Source organism: Megalopta genalis, chromosome 13 (genome assembly GCF_051020955.1).
Source record: "Megalopta genalis isolate 19385.01 chromosome 13, iyMegGena1_principal, whole genome shotgun sequence".
In the NCBI taxonomy this organism is placed as follows: domain Eukaryota; kingdom Metazoa; phylum Arthropoda; class Insecta; order Hymenoptera; family Halictidae; genus Megalopta; species Megalopta genalis.
Window position 1 is genome coordinate 2,432,382 of NC_135025.1, and position 22,501 is coordinate 2,454,882.

The window sequence follows — 22,501 nt, forward strand, 5'->3', positions numbered from 1 at the left end:
GTTTCTTTATAAAACGTGCTAAATTCGAACTTTGTTAGACGTTTTCATGCAGAACTCAATCCTTGCACAAAAAAAAAAACAATTGCTGTAGCTTCGATAAGATAAAAAGATATGTGAAAAGGAATTTTGAGAGAACTTTCTGTCTTTCTGTTCTTTAGAAGTTTATATGAACTATTAATACACAAATAACTGTAGTTTTTCAGACGATCTTTTAATTAATGTTCCCTCATGTTACATCTAATATTAGGATAAAGCAAATAAATATATCAAAATGACACGAAATTATGGCAGTTTCGTGCAGGATTGATGAAATTTTGAAACTATTCTCTGTGAATTCATGACGGTGGTGACGATGAAAAATCTTCCAAAGCGATCGTATAAAACAGAAATTAATAATAATAATTTTGTTAAGTGAAACAGTAATGTTGTGTTCGCTGCTTAAATCATTAGCATTTAAAATAATTATGGACTGCAAGATTTCGTCATTTTTGACACTGGATTTATAGAGCAATAAAAGCAGCTGTTTTATATTACTCTTTATAAAAGTAACAATAAGATATTTATCCTGATTTTTAACTAGTGTTATTGCAATGTTTGCCGCAAGTAACGCATACATTGAATAAATAGCTCATAAATGTATCTTTACAATCCGAACGATTGTAAATTAACCAATTAATGACCCGTCATTTTGACGGATTTGGTAAACTTAGGTAATACATTAAAATATTTGGTAAACTTGATGAAAATTCGTTCGATGGTACAAACAGTTTCCAAACGTTAAAACAGATTTATGCACCGCGTTCTGCAGTTTCTCTATAAATGCCGTGATTTTTATGGAGTCAATCGAGTGTGATAGTCGCAGTTCACGCAGATTTTTTCGCCGCTTCGACACGGTAATAAAATCGAACAATATCTAAGCAGCAAACAGCTCCTTGTGTTCGAGGCGTATCGAATTAACATTGCAATTTGTAAGAGCCAATTTGAACGTTCACCGCGAGAAAGAGAGAGACTCAACCGCACCTGGCCGCACCTTTCGCGGGTCTAATTATCATAAACGCGCACGGTTAAATGCGCCTGTTGACCACTTTCCCGGACAATGTATTTTCGCGTCAATTAAACGTCGACAGCTACCCGGCAGCAACGGGGAAATGCGCGGAAATTAGAAATCGACTTGCAATTTCGATCAAACCGATCAACCGATCAGCCATTCAGTTGTTCGACATTGACGTGTAGACTGTCGAATATCAACTTAAAAAAATCCTACAGAAATTATTAATGTTCGCTTAGAATAGCTATTTTGTATTCGACTGATAACAATTCTAAAGGAACGTTTAATTTGTAACAGATATCTTAAGGTAAAAATATAAAAGTTCATGCTAATTTTCTATTTACGTAGCATTGTTTAAAGAACTGGACACGGAATAAATATAGATAGTAAACATATTGTGATTTTTAGGTGGATACTTATATTATTAAGTGAGAAATATCGGTGAGAATGCAAACATTATTAGAGGTTTATAGTTATTCGTTATATGATGGCCTCTTTTAACTGAGATTAACCTTGTATATTTAAAAAAAGAACCTTATCTAAATATCGTATATGTATATTTCTATTTTCTATTATTTCTAATACGGAAATGCATAAACATGATATTTTGATAAGAGTTTTCGCTTAGATATCAGTAACAATGTAAAAGTTAGTTTGAATCTATAATTATTAGACCGCGGATATTTATGCAACATAAACGTAGTCTGAGATAACGATGGGAAACGTGAGCTGGATGAAAATGTCTTTTCTGTTTGAATAATTTCAATATAAGTTGCGTATAATAGAAAAATATTGTCAAAAAAATTCTTCTAATATTTTTACAATTTTATTTTATTACATAGTCATTTTTGCCCTAATAAATAAATGCTCATAAATAATTAGACGACTCCCTATGTTATAATATTTCTTTACATTTGTTTCTGTACAAATGTTAAATATAAATTAATGGTACACTTCAAAAATAAGCAGATCTTCTTAGTAGAAATATTAAAGGCTAATAAATAATTAGACGACTCCCTATGTTGTAATATTTCTTTACATTTCTTTCTGTACAAATGTTAAATATAAATTAATCGTACACTTCAAAAATAAGCAGATCTTCCTAGTAAAAATATTAAAGGCTAATAAATAATTAGACGACTCCCTATGTTATAATATTTCCTTACATTTCTTTCTATACAAATGTTAAATATAAATTAATCGTACGCTTCAAAAATAAGCAGATCTTCTTAGTAAAAATATTAAAGGCTAATAAATAATTAGACAACTCCCTATGTTATAATATTTCTTTCCATTTGTTTCTATACAAATGTTAAATATAAATTAATCGTACACTTCAAAAATAAGCAAATCTTAGTAAAAATATTAAAGGCTAACAAATAATTAAACGACTCCCTATTGTTATAATATTTCTTTCTGTATGATATATCCTACGTGCCGATTGTTCTCTCGTAAAACGAAACGTTTGGAAAACAACGATCGGTTCCGTTCTACCAACAATCCAATTACCAAAACGAAGCTCGATATATCAATAAAAATGTAAATTAACGTCTAAATCACTGGGCATGCCCAATCACCGGGACATTATTTACCATACACCAGAACCAATCGAACAAATTTCCACAGCCCTTTCAAGCCCTATTCTAAAGGCAAGATCTTCGCACCGCGTCTTCATAGCCATAGACTCTGAAATTCGCCCGTGAAATCCGTCCGATGAAATTTCGCGTGCAGGTACCATAGAGAACGAAACCGAACCGAACAGACCAGACTCTCCTTGGCCGCAGACCCAGCGGGTTTTACCTGGCTGCCAAGGTGCATTCTGTCCGAGAGCACGCGATCACGAATTTTCAGAGCCAGATTGCCAGTTCCATAAGACTCGGGGAGTGGCCTCAGAAACGCCCTCGCTACCTTCATCCCTCCCTTAGCACCCGAGAGCCCACCATCCCGGCCCGGCCAGCCAGCCCTTCGGGTTCGGTTCCCCTTCTTCTCTGCATTTAATTACTTTGCGTCGCGACGGCGACGGGCAGAGAGTGCGCCTAGCCCGCTCCGCCACCGCTCCGTTCTGCTCTGCTCCGCGCCGCGCCGCGCCGCGATCCACTCTACGTCGTGTTTCGTATCGACGCTTGACGAAGGTTCGCTCGTTAAAACCTTTTTAAAATGTCGGCGTATCCGCGAAGCTGTTCCTTTTTTATTGGCCAGGAAAAGCAAAAAATCTTGTCTTCGCTGATTCTCTTAAAAGCAGCCGCGCGATACCCGACGATCGAGCCGATAGATTGTTTTCGATCGGCCCAGAAATCGATACGGCCCAGAAATCGCGCGGACACACGCTTTTGTATATCACGATTTTTCGAAATAATCTCGAGCTTTTTCTCCGTTCACCCCGCCGCGGAAACGTTCGGACGGCACGGAGCGCGTCGATTCTCTCTCGTTTCAACCCCTAACTTCGTTCGTTCATTTTCTCGAGCGTCCAAGAACTTAGCTTTTCCATCGTAAAATTATATTTGTCGAATTGCAGGCTTCACGAGGAGACAACGATTTTCTCGGCTTTGGTGTAATAAACGGTTTTGTTATCGGTAGTCGGCGGATCCTTATGCAAGATATAAATTGTCGGGGTTATTTGTAACAAATTTACAATACTAAAATAATTGATTGTAACGAGTTGAAAATAATTTATAATGATATTTTGTAATTCTTTTAACGTTTTTACTGTTATGTGTTTTATCTGTTCGTTTTTATCGTAAATGTATAAAATGCTGGGTATATTTGGTAATATTATAATATATATTTGGTATATTTGGTATATATATTTGGTATATTTGGTATAGTTGGTAATATTTATTTGACATCATATTTTAAAGGAAATTTTTAAAAGCAGCGTGTAGGTGTTATTCTACTTTTTTCTATATTTTATTCTGTAACTAGCGATTTTGCAAATAACTGGTACAATGATATCTTTATAAATGTTGCATGGTCGTTAAGAGAAAGTAGTGTTCAATAGATAATTGAACAATTGTAGATTGTTTCTTTTATTCGCGTAAAAAGATACTTGAAAGTATTTTTTAAAAAATGATTTAATATTTTGAAGGATATGTATAAATTAATATTTAATACAGTTGTCACGCGTATAATGGCTAGATTATGGTATTTTCGTGCTAAATAAAAATGTTCTTCGTAAATCGCAAGTAGAAATTGTTTTATATATATATATATATATATATATATATATACATATATATATTTATATTTTACATTTACTTTTTATTTATATATATTATATTTATTTATATATATATATTGTTTCATATATCTCTAATATTTTCACGGTACTGAAATTGTTAAGAAAAGGAAACAATTTCTACTTGCGATTCACGAAGAACATTTTTATTTAGCAGGAAAATACCATAGTCTAGCCATTATACATGTGACAACCGTATAAATATTAATAAATATAAATATATATATATATATTCTTAAATTCCCTTGATTTGTTTATTGTTTGAGCTTTCACTCGTTCATATTTGTCACAAATGAATAAAACGCGCACTGTAGCATTTCGATGTTCTTTTTATACAATGAACAATAATCCTTCGATTAACGAAGATTTTCGCGAATTCTATTTATCGCAAGATCACCTATGAAACCGAACGGCGAAACTGAATGCCGGCCAGAATATTTTTTGTTCGCTGCTGAAAAGGAATTTGTTCAGAACTGTGCTAACAGTAACGGTTTCGGTCACGGTTCCCTGACGAAATATTATTGATCGCGGCGAAATAATTTTCCATGCGTGAAACGCGCGTCCCTGGGCACAATAAAATCGTACGTTGCGGTTTTATTTCTATTACCAGGTTGATTGACTTTTTAATTAGCCACTCCTGCCGACGACGTGGCCGGTTACACGTCGCGGTGTACATAAGCGTACAATCGCTACTGACAAAGCATTGTCCCATGAAAATGCATGCTTTCTATGTGCTCGAAAGAATATAAATGCCGCACGACGTGCGTGACGTTACATCGAGGTGGCAGGAGTACCTGAAGAAACGGATACCGAATTTAAACAACAGAACGAACACTTTTTATTCGTTTCGCGATTTCTGGCCTCTTTTGTTTCGCGAGTAAAATTTGTTGTCTAACGGTTCCGAAGCTCGTAACGAACTGTACAACCAACCGTTTGTTCGTCCGAAGTGTCTGTTTTTCTATCGTTTTGTTGTTTCATTTCGTCGCGTTGAAACCTGCACAGTGCAGCAAGAATTAATCCGCAAAATACCAGAAACATTAATAAGTTATTATTATTAATAAAATATTTTAATAGTAATATTAGAATAGTAATATTAGATAATTCTAATAGTAATATTAGAATATTACTATTAACAAAATATTAGAATTAATATTATTATTTATTTGTGCGAAAAAAGTACAACGCACTAAGTTATCTCAACAACTATGAAAACGAGCCGCAAGGACTCAAATGTTCGTTTAGAAACTGCGAGGCAATTGGAGAGAATTTACTGTACATCTACAGGGTGTCCCATAAATGTCTCGCAATCCGGAAATGGCGGGTTCCTCGGATCATTCGAAGCAACTTCTTCCTTTACAAAAATGTTCTCCGAGGCACCGTTAACGAGTTATTAACGAGAAACAGCGACCAATAAGAATCGAGTACGGCTGACGCGAGGCGGCCCAGCCAACCAGCGCGCGAAGCCCAGTTCCGCTCGTTGGCTCGGTCGCCTCGCGCCAGCCGAGCTCGCCTCTCATTGGTCACCGTTTTTCGTTGATAACTCGTTAACGGTGCCTCGGAGAAAATTTTTGCAAAGGAAAAAGTTGCTTCGAATGACCCGAGGAACCCGCCATTTTCGGATTGCGAGACATTTTTGAGACACCCTGTATATCTACCTATCTATCTTTATTTCAACCACTGTACATATGCGATAGTAAACATTCTGTTCCTACAAGATGATTATCGGGCAGCGACGAAGATTCTGATCAGCGTTGTTGCGAAACGATATTAAATGACAATCGTTAAGACAGTATCTATCGTCTATCAGCCGCTTTGCGTGAAATTCGTTCGTCGCTTACGCGTTCGTGGAATGTTGGATAACGATCGTTAAGAACTTATTATAATTTATAATAGGGCAATCTGTTCTGCCGCATCGGACAGTCGCTTTTATATATATTATACTAAATTAATTCGATTCCACAATAATAAGTTCGTTTTACAAAGGCGGCGCGCGGCCATGCTAACAGGAGTGTACCAGAGCTCATTACGTGGCTATCTCGTTGTCGATCGATCGAGTCTACTCGGCGTACGGCATTGTGTGATTAATGAGTCGCTCGGCAAAAGAAAGCACAAATTCCTTGAGCGTCGCTATTCTTTTGAGCTTAATAAGAGAGCACGGGGAATTACGTTAAAATGGTCCGCAGCCACCGGCCGAGATCTTCGAAATTCTTTCGGTAAAATACGAAATTTAATTAATAAATTTCGAGCGGAATGTAAAAATCTCGAATTATCGAAGTACGAGAAGTGTATTATTGCTCGAGATGTTTCGAAAGAAAATTGCAAAATGGCGTTGTTCGGTTTTTATAGAGGTCAGGACAGAATTTTTGTAATAATTAATGCACCGTGGATGTGTTCGTCGCGGATGTTAACGAATGAAGTCTGATAAAGTGGAAATTTTAAATTTTGAACATAAGTTAATAAATAAATTAAATTGTAGTCTTTGTCGAGAATAGCACGGATAAGAAGAATAAACAATTAGATGTTTATGATGCTCCTGATGCTCCTGCGGAAATTTGGGATTCGCGTGCAGTATTATTATACAGTGTGTTCGAAAAATCCTCACATAAATCTGAGTCGAAAATATACATCGAAATATTTTTAATATTCTATTATATATTATTTTCGAGAAAATCGAGTTTAAAAATTCGTTAGATGTTCAATCACACTGTTACACTCATTTGTAAACAATATCGCTTACAATACGATATAATTTTCATGCAATTAGCAAGTGCGAGTAATTATAGGAAAAGTAAGTAAGCAGTAATCTGTAAATTTCAATGACAGAGATTCATTTTAGTAATTTACAAATGTTGAAAATATCGTCCTCGATGCCCCGAACAAATAAATATCGTTTATAATATAATTTGGTAATTTGATATAAATTCTATTAATAAATTATTAATATATTATATATTACAATAAATTAATTAATATTATTATAAATTATATTAATTTAATATAATTTGATAATTTGAAAATTCGACTTTCTCGAAAACGAAGCCCCGCATAAAAGAATTTCATTCTACATATATTTTCGAATCTGTTTTGCACCCTCTCGCCGGTTGTACCACGATTATACGGACACCCTGTACGTAATGATTTCGGTCGAAGCAACGATGCGCAATTAGCGTTGCGATCTGATTACTGTACGAAGCTATGTACGAGGTAAAAAAGCTAAAGAACCGTGGTATTTACGTATGCGTTCGGCAGGAATGTTCAACGGGGCCCGTTCGCCGCGTGCGAATTGCAAAACGAAATTGTTGTTGCCGACTACAAAGTTGCATTTGAAAGGACGATTTGCAATTATATGTAAATTTATTCCCGACACGTGATTCTAATACTACTACAAATCGTTTCCTGCTGTTACATGGACATGGTTCGGGCGAATCGCGATCTTCACGCACGAGACCTGGGTGCTTTCGTGAAAAGGAACGAGAGGAGCGGAGGGGGGGGGGGAGAGGCAGAGGAGAGTAAAAAGGCACCGTATATTACCGTCGACATACAAGGCGCTTGTACCAATTTGAACGAAGCATGATGGATTACACGGTGGATCTTATAAAAAGTTTACATCCACGGAATAAATTATCATAGCATTGTCTCGCCGCGAATGCCTTGGGCGCGCCGCGCGCTGGACGATTCTTCGTGAAAAATGCCACGCGAAATAGAAAAAAAATAAAGCGTGCTGCTTTATTAATTGCGAGTTTTTGTCGTGGACAAAATATTATCGGCGACAAAATATTAACAAATTTTTGATTATTAATGTTCTTTGCTAGCACAATACCGCACGCTTCGTATCGAAAATATACGTATAATATGATATAATGTATATTATATATAATATTGCAATATTATATAGTATATTGTAATAGTATATAATATATATTATATATAATATTGCAATATTATATAGTATATTGTAATATTATATATAATATTGTAATAGTATATAATATATATTATATATAATATTGCAATATTATATAGTATATTGTAATATTATATATAATATTGTAATAGTATATAATATATATTATATATAATATTGCAATATTATATAGTATATTGTAATATTATATGTAATATTGTAATAGTATATAATATATATTATATATAATATTGCAATATTATATAGTATATTGTAATATTATATATAATATTGTAATAGTATATAATATATATTATATATAATATTGTATAATTTGTAATTAATTATATATAATATTGAAAAAATATGGCTTGCAAGAATTATAATAATTAGGCTACGGACTTTTATGCGAATTGAAACTGTTTTGCACAGAGAACTTTTTTGTACAGATTCAAAATAGCGCAACGATACTATTCAACTATTTCATTATATACTATATTATTATATATACTATTATATATTTATTATTATACTATTCAACTGTTATTATGCACTGTAATGTACTATAATTATTAAAGAGAGACTCGAAGGTATACCTGGCACCTATCTATTGTAATTCATATAGAAAATTTCGCACCTGCGCACCTTAACCTATACAGAACAATTTTGGATGAGCTAGTGCGAACTCGCTTGATCGTGAAATAGCTATACCTAATTTGTAAAGTGTTACAGTGAGAATGATCTTGATCCTAGGAATTGTAGCTGTGTGTGTATATTTAAAAGAAATAGGTTATGTCACCTTGACACGCAATAATCGGGATGTCCGCAGTATTTGACTCGCAGTAATATAATTACATTACGCTTTTTATTGAAATTTGTGCTTTCCGAGATCCAATACCTTGCGAAAAGTAAATATTCGAATTAAATAGTAATAGGTATAGTTCTAGTTGTCAATTCATCGACGTGAAAGGTCTCGTTTCCTCTGTAAAAGTTCGCCCTCGTTGAGAAACCGCAGTAATACCTACACTTACCCTAGTACCTTCCATTATGCACCCTAGTGGGTTCTCCCGTTTCTATATAAATTAACAATTAGTTTAATTAATTTTTCGCACGCATAAACTTCATTCTAAGGCGTAAGTGAAAATGTTCGAAAATGTGATTTACACAATTACCGTTCATACATCGAACTTGGTCCTATCCCTGTCTCTATCGGGCACGCGGGTCTCAGCTGGTCCGAGTTTCGTAGTCCTTTCCCAGTCAGTTATCGAATTGCGCATCCAGTTCGGTCCAGAGATCCAATATTTTGAGAAAAATCAATATTCATGTTAAAGAATAATAGGTATAGTTCAAGTTGTCAATTCATTGACGTAAAAGGTCTGTTTTCTCTGTAAAAGTTCGCCCTCGTTGGGAAACCGCAGTGATACCTACACCTTCCATTATGCACCCTAGTGGGTTCTCCCGTTTCTATATAAATTAACAATTAGTTTAATTAATTTTTCGCACGCATAGACTTCATTCTAAGGCGTAAGTGAAAATGTTCGAAAATGTGATTTACACAATTACCGTTCATACATCGAACTTGGTCCTATCCCTGTCTCTATCGGACACGCGGGTCTCAGCTGGTCCGAGTTTCGTAGTCCTCTTCTAATCAATTATCGAATTGCGCATCCGGTTCGGTTCCTTTTTCGGTTCGTATTCCGGCGAACGCGGATCGAGAGGGCATAAACGGAGCAAGGAAGTAACCGGCGCACTCAATTGGCGGGTACATGGTAACGTTGAATCGGAGGGAGTAACGGAATCGGGCATGGTGGGAGAGAGGATGATACGAAACGCATGCGTGAGCGTGTAAAACGGAACATCTGCCACGTGCGCGGGCGGCGCATAGTGTGTCTCCGCGTGCGTGGATCACAGAAATCGTAAGGGGGAAGATCGTGAAAGTATGGCCGCATCCGCCATGCGTGCGCGCCGGGACACCCGAGCCACGCACGCGTACATTTCCGATGCTTTTCACCCTACTTTCGTATCAAAGTAAACGATGACTTACCTGTTTCGAACTGCTCCCAGAAGTGGGTCACTTCCGTATCCTCGAATAAATGTATAAACAAGATTATTATATAAGTGCATCGAGATCGCATGATTTTTAAGCAGTCACCGCCGAGCGTGTCGTGGCTGATACCATCGGGACGGGGGATGATCTCGCATCGAGCAATAAGCCATAAGGACATAAAGAACAAAATGTGCTCGTGTTTAAGCTTCTCTCCTCCGAAATCCGACTGGAAAATCTCGTTTTATATACAAGGTGTCTCCCAAAAGTGTCTCGCGATCCGAGAACGGGAGGTTCCTGAGGTAATTTGAAGCAAGTTTGTCCTTGGCGAAAATGCGATCCACGGCTTCGTTTACGAGTTATTAACGAAAAACGGTGACCAATGAGAGGCGAGATATGCTCTGGCGCAAGGCGGCCGAGTCAACGAGCGGAACCGGGCTTCGTGCGCTCATTGGCTCGGCCGCCAAGCGCTGGGCGAGCGCTCGCCTCTCATTGGTCACTGTTTTTCGTTGATAATTCGTAAACGAGGCCACGGGTGGCATTTTCGCTGAGGAAAAAGTTACTTCAAATGATCCCAGGAACTTCTCGTTTTCGGTATGCGAGACATTTTTAACAATCTTTTATATCGAAGCTTTGATAATGTAACAATTATTTTGCCACGTGGTGCAACAATTTTAGTGGTGCGTCAGAGTCACCACTCGAGTGCAAAGGGTTAAATTTATCCTATTTTGCGTGAAATCATTGTATTCGGTTGTAACTTTGCTGCATATTTGGTAATAATATATTGATAATATATATATAATATAATATATAATAGTAATATATATATATAATACAATATAATATAATATATAATAGTAATATATATAATATATATATATATAATAATAATAATATATATAAAATATAATATATATATCTAATACAAATTTAAATTAATGTATCCTGTAACGAACGAGGTTCTAGAAGGAATCAGTTCGTTGCAGGATATTTCACTGTACCTGGAAAAAACGAGACTTCGTATGAAAAATGTCGACACCCTGTGCAATATCTACGGTTCACACACAATACTTAGAACAATACCGTAAAACGAGGTGAAGACAAGTTCATAAATACTTCATAAATATAGTAATCGCGAAGGTGGAACGTCGAAGCTGTTCCTTATCTTAACGTGATAACCGAGGTAGGCTTTTTCTCGCTGCAAAAAAAAAAAAGAAAAAACGTGCTGTCGGGAACCATCCAGAGCATCCGAATGCAATTTATTCCCAGTGTTGTATTAATTTCCGCTTCGATTCGTTACGTGCGCTCGCGAGAAGGGAAGGGAAAAAAATGATATCCAACTGGCTGGATGCATAGCAACAACCGTGACTAATTTCGCCTGAAGTGGCTGTGTAGAATCAAGAGAACGGACCCTTCCGAAAGACTTCCTTCCCCGGGAGTTGCGCGAAATCTACAAAACAATCGAGTTTCTTCCCACGAATGGAGGTAACAAGAAAAGGTTACTTCATATATTCGCATTCGACGAATCTAATTTTCCGAAAAGTTTCTCGATAAAACGTTGACCCATCAACAACATTAGCGTCTATAAAACTCGTACGAAATTAGAACGTGGGGGATAGAAAACGTGGATAGAAAATTACAGGATTTGTTACATGTTCATGACTAGATGTAAATAAATACTATGTAAATTCACGTTTTTCTGAACTTTTCTTCATGAAACTCTCTGGAGACGTTTCTTTGTACAGTAATTATGAAATTCCTTGCGACGAACGTAAAATAGCAACATAATTAATTTTTCCGTTGATATCGACGTTTAATTGCACTTTGAAAACTTGCATATACCATAGATGCATAAAAAGATTTTGCAACCTTTTTGCATGTTGTAGTTTACCCTGACAAAATTTTGCTTTACCCAAAGATTGCGGTGTAAATTAATTTTTCCAAGCGTGATAAAAAGTTGTACAGAGTAATTTCTCCCTAATTCGCGTTCAGACTGCGCACAAAAATGGACAATTTGGGAATAGGAAGCACGATTATTCCGATTGTTAGTCCGATAGTTAACCGATTGTCAACAATTATAAAAAAAACGAGATGTAAGGCTCGAGTAATCGTATCTCCACTTCCCACATTGTCCATTTTTATGCGCAATCTCAGCGCGAATTAGAGAGAAATTACTGTACGTGTACAATGATCGATGTGGAAGTTAACCCTTTGACTGGTCACTCGACAGCCTTCGAAAATTCCACAAGATTAAAATATTTTACTTAATGAAATAGAAATTGAACGTTTGAGGAATGATATTCCTCTTTATATTGATATATAAAGATTGTAGATTTAGATATAGATTTATATTATAGATATTTATTATTATAATATTATTATTATTATTATTATTATTATTATTATATATTATATATTTATTATTTAGGTTATAGATATATAAAGATATAGATTTCCTTTATATAGATATATAGATATTATATAGAGATATATTTCCTTTATATAGATATATAGATATTATATAGAGATATATTATATATATAATATGTATATATATATACTTATTATATACTTATTATATATATACTATATACTATATATTATAGATATTATATATAGATATATAGATATTTTATAGATATTTTTAGTAACAGTTGCTATACACTTCGTTGCTTCACAACATAGTTCTTGCTTCGCGCTATTATAAATCCAGTTATATCACTAAAAGCATCGAGAACTGCTGCGGTAGTCAGCTTATTATGCAATAATATGATGTCAAGAATTGAGAACAGAGATTCTTATCTACTTCTTTACACTCAAAATTACTATGCAATATGAAACGATTTTTACTATTAAACTTTACTATTAAACTATTAAACTCTTCCCCCAAATCGTTCATTTTTGTTTACAAGCTGAAGGAAAATTCGGAAGAAATTACTGCACTCTTATTGGCTTATTATTTATTTATTTATTTATCTTATTGTCATATCTTATTGTCAATAATTATAGAGACGAGGTGCGAGATTTTCTTTTTTTGTTTAACCTTGAACCAAATCAGCTTGTAACAAATCTATCGCCATATACCCCTCAATCTTAAATCAAAATCAAGAAGAGAAATTCGTGCAGTGCAGTTTTCATTTTGTCCAAAAAGATCCGCAGTCGAATAATAACGAACAAAAAAATAAGAATTCCAGAAGCACGCGAATTGTTCCGGGTCGCACAAAATGTCCGCCGGTCCAGCGTTAAAATGGCGTCCGGCGGAAGCTAGAGTGAAAGCAGTGGTCCCTTTTGTGCGCCGGAATTCATTGGAAACGAAACAATTCTTTCTGGACGTCGATTCGAGTCGTTGCTAAGTCCCGAGAGGGAATCAATATTTGGAATCGTACATGTTCCGCCATGTTAGTCTGGCTATTTCAGTCGGGGAAGCCCATGGGAGACGCGCTTGGGGGCAGCTGGCCGGCGAGGCGTGCATGGGGGTTATAGGGATACTCGGAGCCATGACTTGCCATATCCACCCCTGTAATACGAGCATGCATCATTACTCATATCGTGGCTCGTTGCGCGCCACGGAATCGAGACGAATTCGGTGGGGTACTTCCAGGAAGCTTAGGGATGAAAATATACGGCAACAATAGAAACAACATTACGTATAGGTTTGCAGCGTCGCGGCCGTATCCCGGAACAATTTTGTTCTCCTTCGTGGTCCCTGCGATACAGTTGCTCTTGAAATTTGTTCATGCAATTTGTTCGGCAAATTAAAACTTCGGATTAAAAATATGCGGCAACAACGGAAACAACGTTACGTATGAGTCTGCAGCGTTGCCATTTCTGCCGGAATAATTTTGTTTATATTTTTCCCTCGTTTTGTTATCTCTGTGCGATACATTTGTTTCTGGAATTTCGGGAGGAAGATCAGAGATACAGATATGCAACAATAGAAACAGAATTATGTGTAGGTTTGCAATTTGTTCGTGGAGTTTGAGTATGTTCGGCAAATTATTCTAGAGAAGCTTAGGTTGGAGCTCGAAACTTCAGATTAAAAATATACGGCAACAAGGGAAACAACGTTACGTATGGGTCTGCAGCGTTGCCATTTCTGCCGGAATAATTTTGTTTATATTTCTCCCTCGTTTTGTTATCTCTGCGATACATTTGTTTTTGGAATTTCGGGAGGAAGATCAGAGATACAGATATGCAACAATGGAAACAGAATTATGTATAGGTTTGCAATTTGTTCGTGGAGTTTGAGTATGTTCGGCAAATTATTCTAGAGAAGCTTAGGTTGGAAGCTCGAAACTTCAGATTAAAAATATACGGCAACAAGGGAAACAACGTTACGTATGAGTCTGCAGCGTTGCCATTTCTGCCGGAATAATTTTGTTTATATTTCTCCCTCGTTTTGTTGTCTCTGCGATACATTTGCGATACAATTTCAGGAAGAAGATCAGAGATAAAGATATGCTATTACTATTTATAAATTTGTTTGTACTATTTATAAATTTTCATATATTGAGATATCGTTTGAAAACTGAAAGCTTTGGATAGTTCTATCTAGGATGAAACGATAAAGGGAAGATTCGTGGATATAACGATGTATACAAATATTAAATTATGCTGTTTTGAATTATTAACAAGTAAAATTCTGTTTTGAATTAGTAACAAGTCAAAGTCGAATGCGATAAATACTTTTACGGTTTTGTGAATTATTCTGTGCTTATCGCGACTTTGCTATCAAGCAGACACTGAATAGCTGAAAATGCCGATAGTTAAAGAGAGGAGGATAAAAAAGAGAAAACATATTTATGTCTGTTCTTATAGCTGCTCTCGAGGTGATCGGTGACGCATGTCGCGACATTTTAATTACAACGCATACTTTTTCTTATCATTTTTCAGAGATTTAATAAACGTTCGCGGGACTCGGTAAAATCGCCATACATTGGCACGAAAATAGGTAGTTAATTATATGTTGTCCACTTTGGAAAATAATCTATCGTTCACAGCTTAAACTATAACATTAACCGATGTTCTTGCCAGTTGTTTTCCGTACGGGTATAGTTGACTCCGTACATGGTTAATATCTCGGCTAATGAAACGCGAGCGCCAATTGTATTTCATAACCGTTTAATTACGTTCTACAAAAAAAGCATCTAGCTTTACGTATTCCATCGCAGCTCTCCCTTTTGACGTCAATCGAATGGAAATTCAAGAAATATTAGTGTTTTATGAATCCTGCCATCAATTGGTATCTGCATTTAAGAAAATGCAAATCGTGTATAAATTAGTTGGGTAATGGAAAATATAAATCATCGATTCATCGATGAAAATCAGTATTTATTGAGAGCTTTAGTTCTTATTAATTTTCTAATCAAGTTAAACTTTCGTAAAATCGATAATTCAGTAATTCGGTCTTACAATTGTTGTCCTGTTATATATTCTACGTAATATTGGCGCAATTGAAGTCTTAATCTTAATTATATTATATTATTTATTTTATATATTATTATATATATAATATAATATAATATAATATAATGTAATATAATATAATATAATATAATATAATATAATATAAAATATATGATATAGTATAATATAATATTATAATATATTATTATATATTTATTATATATATAAATTAAGGATTATTATATCCTTCATTTACCCGATTTGATATATTCATGCATGGCCACAATTACAAATGGCGATTTTCTTACAGTTTCAAAGCAAATAATGGCATAAATGAACGACACATTTTCATTATATCAACGCTACCCTCGATTTCTCGGTTTTTCAATCGCTACGAATGCATTCTGTAATCGTGGCAGGCTGGTTTTTTACTTGTTTGGAAAACGTATGCACGTGCCATACGCTGTAGAAAATGATACTTTCATGGAGTGACTTGCGGTAGCCTTACTGTTACCTTGATGCATCCTTCCATTGGTCACAGCCTATTTTTGTCCGAATCGTCTAGTCAGAGCAGCGCTGCTTGCTCCAAATTTCATACACAGAATCCGGATGTGAAAAGTCCAATAAATTGAAAAAAATTCCAAGGAATTCAACGTTAAAATGATGAAATATATACTATTACTATTACTATTACTATTAGTATTACTATTACTATTACTATAATTATTACTATTATTATTACTATTACTATTACTATTACTATTACTATTAGTATTACTATTACTATTACTATAATTATTACTATTATTATTACTATTACTATTACTATTACTATTACTATTACTATTACTATTACTATTACTATTACTTACTATTTTACTACTAATATTACTACTAATATTACTTACTATTTTACTACTAATACTACTACTAATATTACTATTACTATTACTTACTATTTTACTACTAATATTACTACTAATATTACTATTACTATTACTTACTATTTTACTACTAATATTACTACTAATATTACTATTACTATTACTTACTATTTTACTACTAATATTACTACTAATATTACTATTACTATTACTTACTATTTTACTACTAATATTACTACTAATATTACTATTACTATTACTTACTATTTTACTACTAATATTACTACTAATATTACTATTACTATTACTATACTATATTATTTTTATAATTTTATAATACATTCGTACTACGTGAATACCATTCAGATCATTGTATGTATTACTTGACATTATATTCATATTGTGAATCATACAAACATAATAGTGGATCAAATTTTTCATAAATACCACAAATTGAACAATGTGGCTCTCATCATCACATTCAGACTAAACATTGAAGTGGTTAATAACCATGTTATTCCATTTGTTATATATACCATTCCGTTCAGTTGATTAAATGGTATATGAACTATCAATACAGTAACAAATTAAAAATTGCAAAAAAGTCTAGATGATGTATCTACTGAAGCAGAAACCGAAAAAATTAGCTCCTTGTATCCTCTAGCTTCAATCGTCTTATTTGTTATCAAGAAAATTATGTTCACGCAACATGTTGAACGTGACTGATATTTTATAACAAAATTTCGTAACATTCCACGAACGACGTGTAATTAGGAAGAATGGAAATGGGGAAATGATAATGAAGCAAAATTGTACGGCGCAAGGCACCGCAGCGCGTTTCTGAATGAGAACATTGTTGATTTAGGATAGATATGTATCAGACCAGGTTGGATGAGGTCGACCTGTCACTTCAAGCACCATCGACCCTTTCTAGATACTCTCTTGAGTCGACCTTCAACCTGTCATTATTGCATCAAGTAATCTTCTTTTTTCCTCCTTCCCGGCCAACTTTCGTGAGAAATCCTTTTCAGAAGCGAACCGGAGGCTTAGTCGTTTCGTGAAATTGTTGTTGCCTTCGCCAGAAGCGAAACCGAATGGAAGCTGAGCGCTTGAGAACGTAATTCGGTTCGACGAAGGAATCCGTTCCTGGAAATATTTGGCCGCGGACTTGTATTTTTCGTGTTCGAGAAACAGAGAAAAACGAATCGATGCATATAACAACGCTACAAAAATTCTCCTGGTAACGTACCAGTAGGATAGAACATTGATTTCCGTTGGAATTTTACGTGTTTCGATAAATAGTTTAGTGTTCTGCGGGTAACTTATTTTTATAGATTTAAGTACGTGTAAGTACGGGGACAGGCGTAGATAGTACGGTTTGATCACTTGATTTCTGAATAATCTGCATAAATTATGGCCAAAAATTGTCGCGTGTCTATCGATTTTTCAAAAGCAATGCAAGCCAGTTACGCATCTTTGAACACACCGCGGCGTTAACTTATATTTTTGAGAACTATCGCACAGAAAATATGCTGAAAAGTAACGCTTCCGAGCGTAATTGTTGTAAAAAGTGTTCGAAGAAGGTGTGATTTGCTTTTTTGCGGAATACGTTCCGAAGGACAACGTCCGTCCATCGCGCCGCTTAAACTGGATTTTATTAAATTCTCAAGAGCTAGGTTAGTAGTGCGCGTTGCAAGTTGTCATGATACACGAATTCCATCGACAGACACAGTGGCACAATGACCCACTCCATGACGAAACAAATTCTGATCGCCTTCTACACAGATCAGAAAACCTTCATACGTTCGATGATGCGGTCTCGAGATTACGCTGTTCCCCAGAAGTTTCTCTCATTAACAACGGACGATGAAAATTCTATTGCAGAATTCTCGTTCGAGGAGCGATTCTTTCTCCATCGATCGTTACAAATGAGCCGTTTACTTTGAAAGTGGCATAAGTCACTTTGTTTTGAAGTCGATATATTTAAGGGTTTGCGTTTGAACACGTTTCAAAATATGGATGCTAACTTTCGAGAAGATTTACTTGTATCTGTTATCTCGGGATACTGATATTTTTCACGGTATAAATAATTTCGTGTAAACATGAAAAAAATCACCACTTTTCATCACGGTAAAGTGACTTATGCCACTTTCAAAATAAACGGCTCAAATATCGATTATTTTTCTTTTTATTTAACAGCTTGTAGTTTTGTGTACAATGTTGCATCGGCGTGTTTCGAAATTCTCACTGTTTTATCAATATACTATTGGAAGATCGCTGTCGACCAATAGCGATGGATAGCTGCGGTAGAAGGGCAGTTGGCAGGAGGGGGAAACGTAAACACAGAGATGCCTTCTTGTCGCGCCAGGACTATAGAAAATTCAAGCTTTAAGATTAGTCCAGGTTCACTATCGTGCGACCCGCAATTACGAAATTATATACGAAATATAATATAATATAATAATATAATATAATATGATATAATATAATATAATATAATATAATATAATATAATATAATATAATATAATATAATATAATATAATATAATATAATATAATATAATAATATAATATAATATAATATAATATAATATAATATAATATAATATAATATAATATAATATAATATAATATAATAATATAATAATATAATATAATATAATATAATATAATATAATATAATAATATAATATAATATAATATAGTATAATATAATATAATATAATAATATAATATAATATAATATAATATAATATAATAATATAATATATACGAAATTATAATATTAGACCGTTTGTGAAAAATCGGAAATACAATGTACAAACACTTCTTACGCTGACTGTACAAACTGTTTCTTGTTTACATTCTGACTATTTCATAATACGGGGTTGCCGGCGGAGTTACAAGTGCCGTAATTATTTTCGCCTGTCAGTTTCGCCAATAATACAGCAGAGGAATCCCGACGTCAAAGACAACGTACAGGAAGTTCTAAAACCGTATTATTCGTAACTTCTCGATTAACAACCAAACAGAGGCGGCGTGCTGTTTTCGGAGGAAACGTTAATGTTGAGAACGCGGATTTGATGCATTCGTAGCACAAATGAACGTGAACACGAGCCACAGAGCCAGCGAATTCAAAAATATGGTTGCATTACTCTCACCGCAAAGGCCGTCATTAGAAGAAGCACATTTTTATCTGGTTTCTGTTTTATATAATCGACGAGGAACATGCTCGTTTTGCATAAAGAAATATGCGCCGCGTGGAACAAGCAGGAAAAGTAAGGGAACCTTGAAAGGAAAATCTTTTTTTCTACTCCGGCTATGAATAATGTATTATTCATTAAGCTGATAATCGTCAAATAAATAGCGCGGCGTGTCGACGCAGTTGTAACAGCAAGATTTTTATTTCAAAGTAATCCCCCCCCCCCCTTCGTAATATTCTGCCCCTGTGGGTCGAGACCATATTTCATGCTCCCGTGTTCACTGACTTCAAAAATAATTAATGTTTCCAGAACACGTATCCATCCTGTAATTGCACTTTAAGGAATTCGAGGTGTATCTGATACCCACGTGTAAATACGGTGGCCTGCAAGTGTTCGTACACCTTCTAAAATGTATTATAATAACTTTTTTTCAAGAGTTATATATATATTATTATGTTATATTTCTCCTATGATTTAAGTTAAAATGTTTGTGAAACGTATTCATAAATTTCGCAAGTTTTGGAATAATTCTAGAACAATTTGCCGAGAGAAACTGCACCCAGTGTGATCGCTAAAAACGCATACAAAATTGATCTTAAAAGTAGATCTAACTTTGAGATATTTTAGATATTTTTAGATATTTTTACATATTTTTAGATATTGAGTGGTTAATATGTATTTTTCACTTAATAATATTATAGTATAATATTATATTAATGTTATATTAATATTATAATATACTCGGAACCAACTATAATATTAATATAATATTATACTATATTATAATATTAATATTATATTAATACTATAATATTATAATATAATATTATACTATATTATAATATTAATATAATATAATGCTATATTATAATATAATATTATACTATATTATAATATTAATATTATATTAATACTATAATATTATATATAATATTAAAGTATTATAATATTATACTATAAATATAATATTATACTATATTATAATATTAATATTATATTAATACTATAATATTATAATATAATATTATACTATATTATAATATTAATATTATATTAATACTTTAATATTATATATAATATTATAGTATTAATATAATATTAATATTATAATATAGTATAATATTATATTATAATATAGCATTATATTATATTAATATTATATATAATATTAATATTATAATATAGTATAATATTATATTAATATTACATATAATATTATAGTTGGTTCCGAGTCGAATTCAAATACCGCGACCTTAAACCGTGCAATAACGCTAAAATAATTTTGGTCACGACGAACAGGTTTCCAGCACACTGCGCATTGTCGAGATTTTATCAAGTATTCAATTTGTGTTACTCGAGGCTAGCTTTTTACGAGCCACTTCATTTTCGTGCATGAAAACGTAGAGTGCCTTTGTTTTCTCTTTCAATCTCCGTGAAACTGCTTGTTGATGCTGTTTTCGTAGAGAGGTATTAAACACTGTTTCTAACGCAGTGCAGCCCAGAAATTATGTAAAAACAGAATAAGACATGTCGGCGCAGTTTATACTCGGCAGCACAAAACGACAAAACTCAACAACCTTGTAAACTACATCTTGCTGTGTGACGTTGTGGATCGTTTCATGTATCATTCTAGATCGTATCCGGCCCGCGAAGAGAGATCACGTCACACGTAAGCTCGGCACCGTACATTTTATAGGCCATCCAATAAGCTACATTGTTTACTGTACATTTCCAGTTATAATTAGACTCCAGATTTTCATACAAACTCGCCGTACTGCATGGTCGAGAAAGGGGAAAAGATTTTTATTCGCTAGATTTTCTTGGGTTGTGCGCTTTGCAACTAATTATCTGCGGTCTAATTGAAAGAAACACCCAACACTATATTTATAATCTACATTCTCCAATACGAAGAGTCCATCACGTGAGAATTTGTTGAACCTCTTCGAATTTGTTTAACGAATATACTTTACGAAGCCTTAGTAAAATGATTTTACTAATTACTAAATTTTATACTTTTCATCAACCCGCGTATCAATCGATTGCTTATGTCGCAAATATACTGAATTCATCGTTCGAATATACAAGCAATGAACTTCGGAAAAAATACCCAATTTTGTAAAAACCGAATTTCAACACATTTCTTATTAATTATATTCTGCTACGCGTAGAATTGTTAACACGTTCAACGATACATTTAGAAGTCAAGACATTACAGTATGAAACTATTTTTAACTATTTTTAATATTCAATATATTTATTATATTGAATATTATATATAATATATAATTATTATATTGGATATTATATATAACATATAACTATTATATTGAATATTATATATAATATATAATTATTATATTAAATATTATGTATAATATATTACTATTATAATTATTATATTAAATATTATGTATAATATATTACTATTATAATTATTATATATAATATATTACTATTATAATTATTATATATTATATTATAATTATTTATTTCAATATATTTAAATATTTTTAACTAGAATCTGGTTAACCAAAGATCCAGTTTATTTGTTCCACGAGAGAACGTCAATTTCTCCTAAGTCCACAAGATGATTCTAAACTCGTGCACGACCACATAAGACTTTTCGAGGGCCAGATTTCGTCAAAAATCTGTCTTCAAGCATGACTGGACCACCGTTGCTCCGGGTAGCCGAATACGGTGCCGGCGAAAACTGCAAGCTAAACACAAAGAGCAAACGTCATAGTATGAAGTAGTAATGATGTTCATTGACCGAGCT

The 22,501-nt window shown here is 33.9% G+C and overlaps 1 protein-coding gene across 4 annotated transcripts in view; it reads left to right on the forward strand.

The window, feature by feature from the left end:
- Nucleotides 1–22,501, forward strand: part of LOC143260463 (uncharacterized) — a 138,749-nt gene that overhangs the window by 85,449 nt on the left and 30,799 nt on the right. The gene's annotated exons all lie outside the window — the stretch shown is intronic.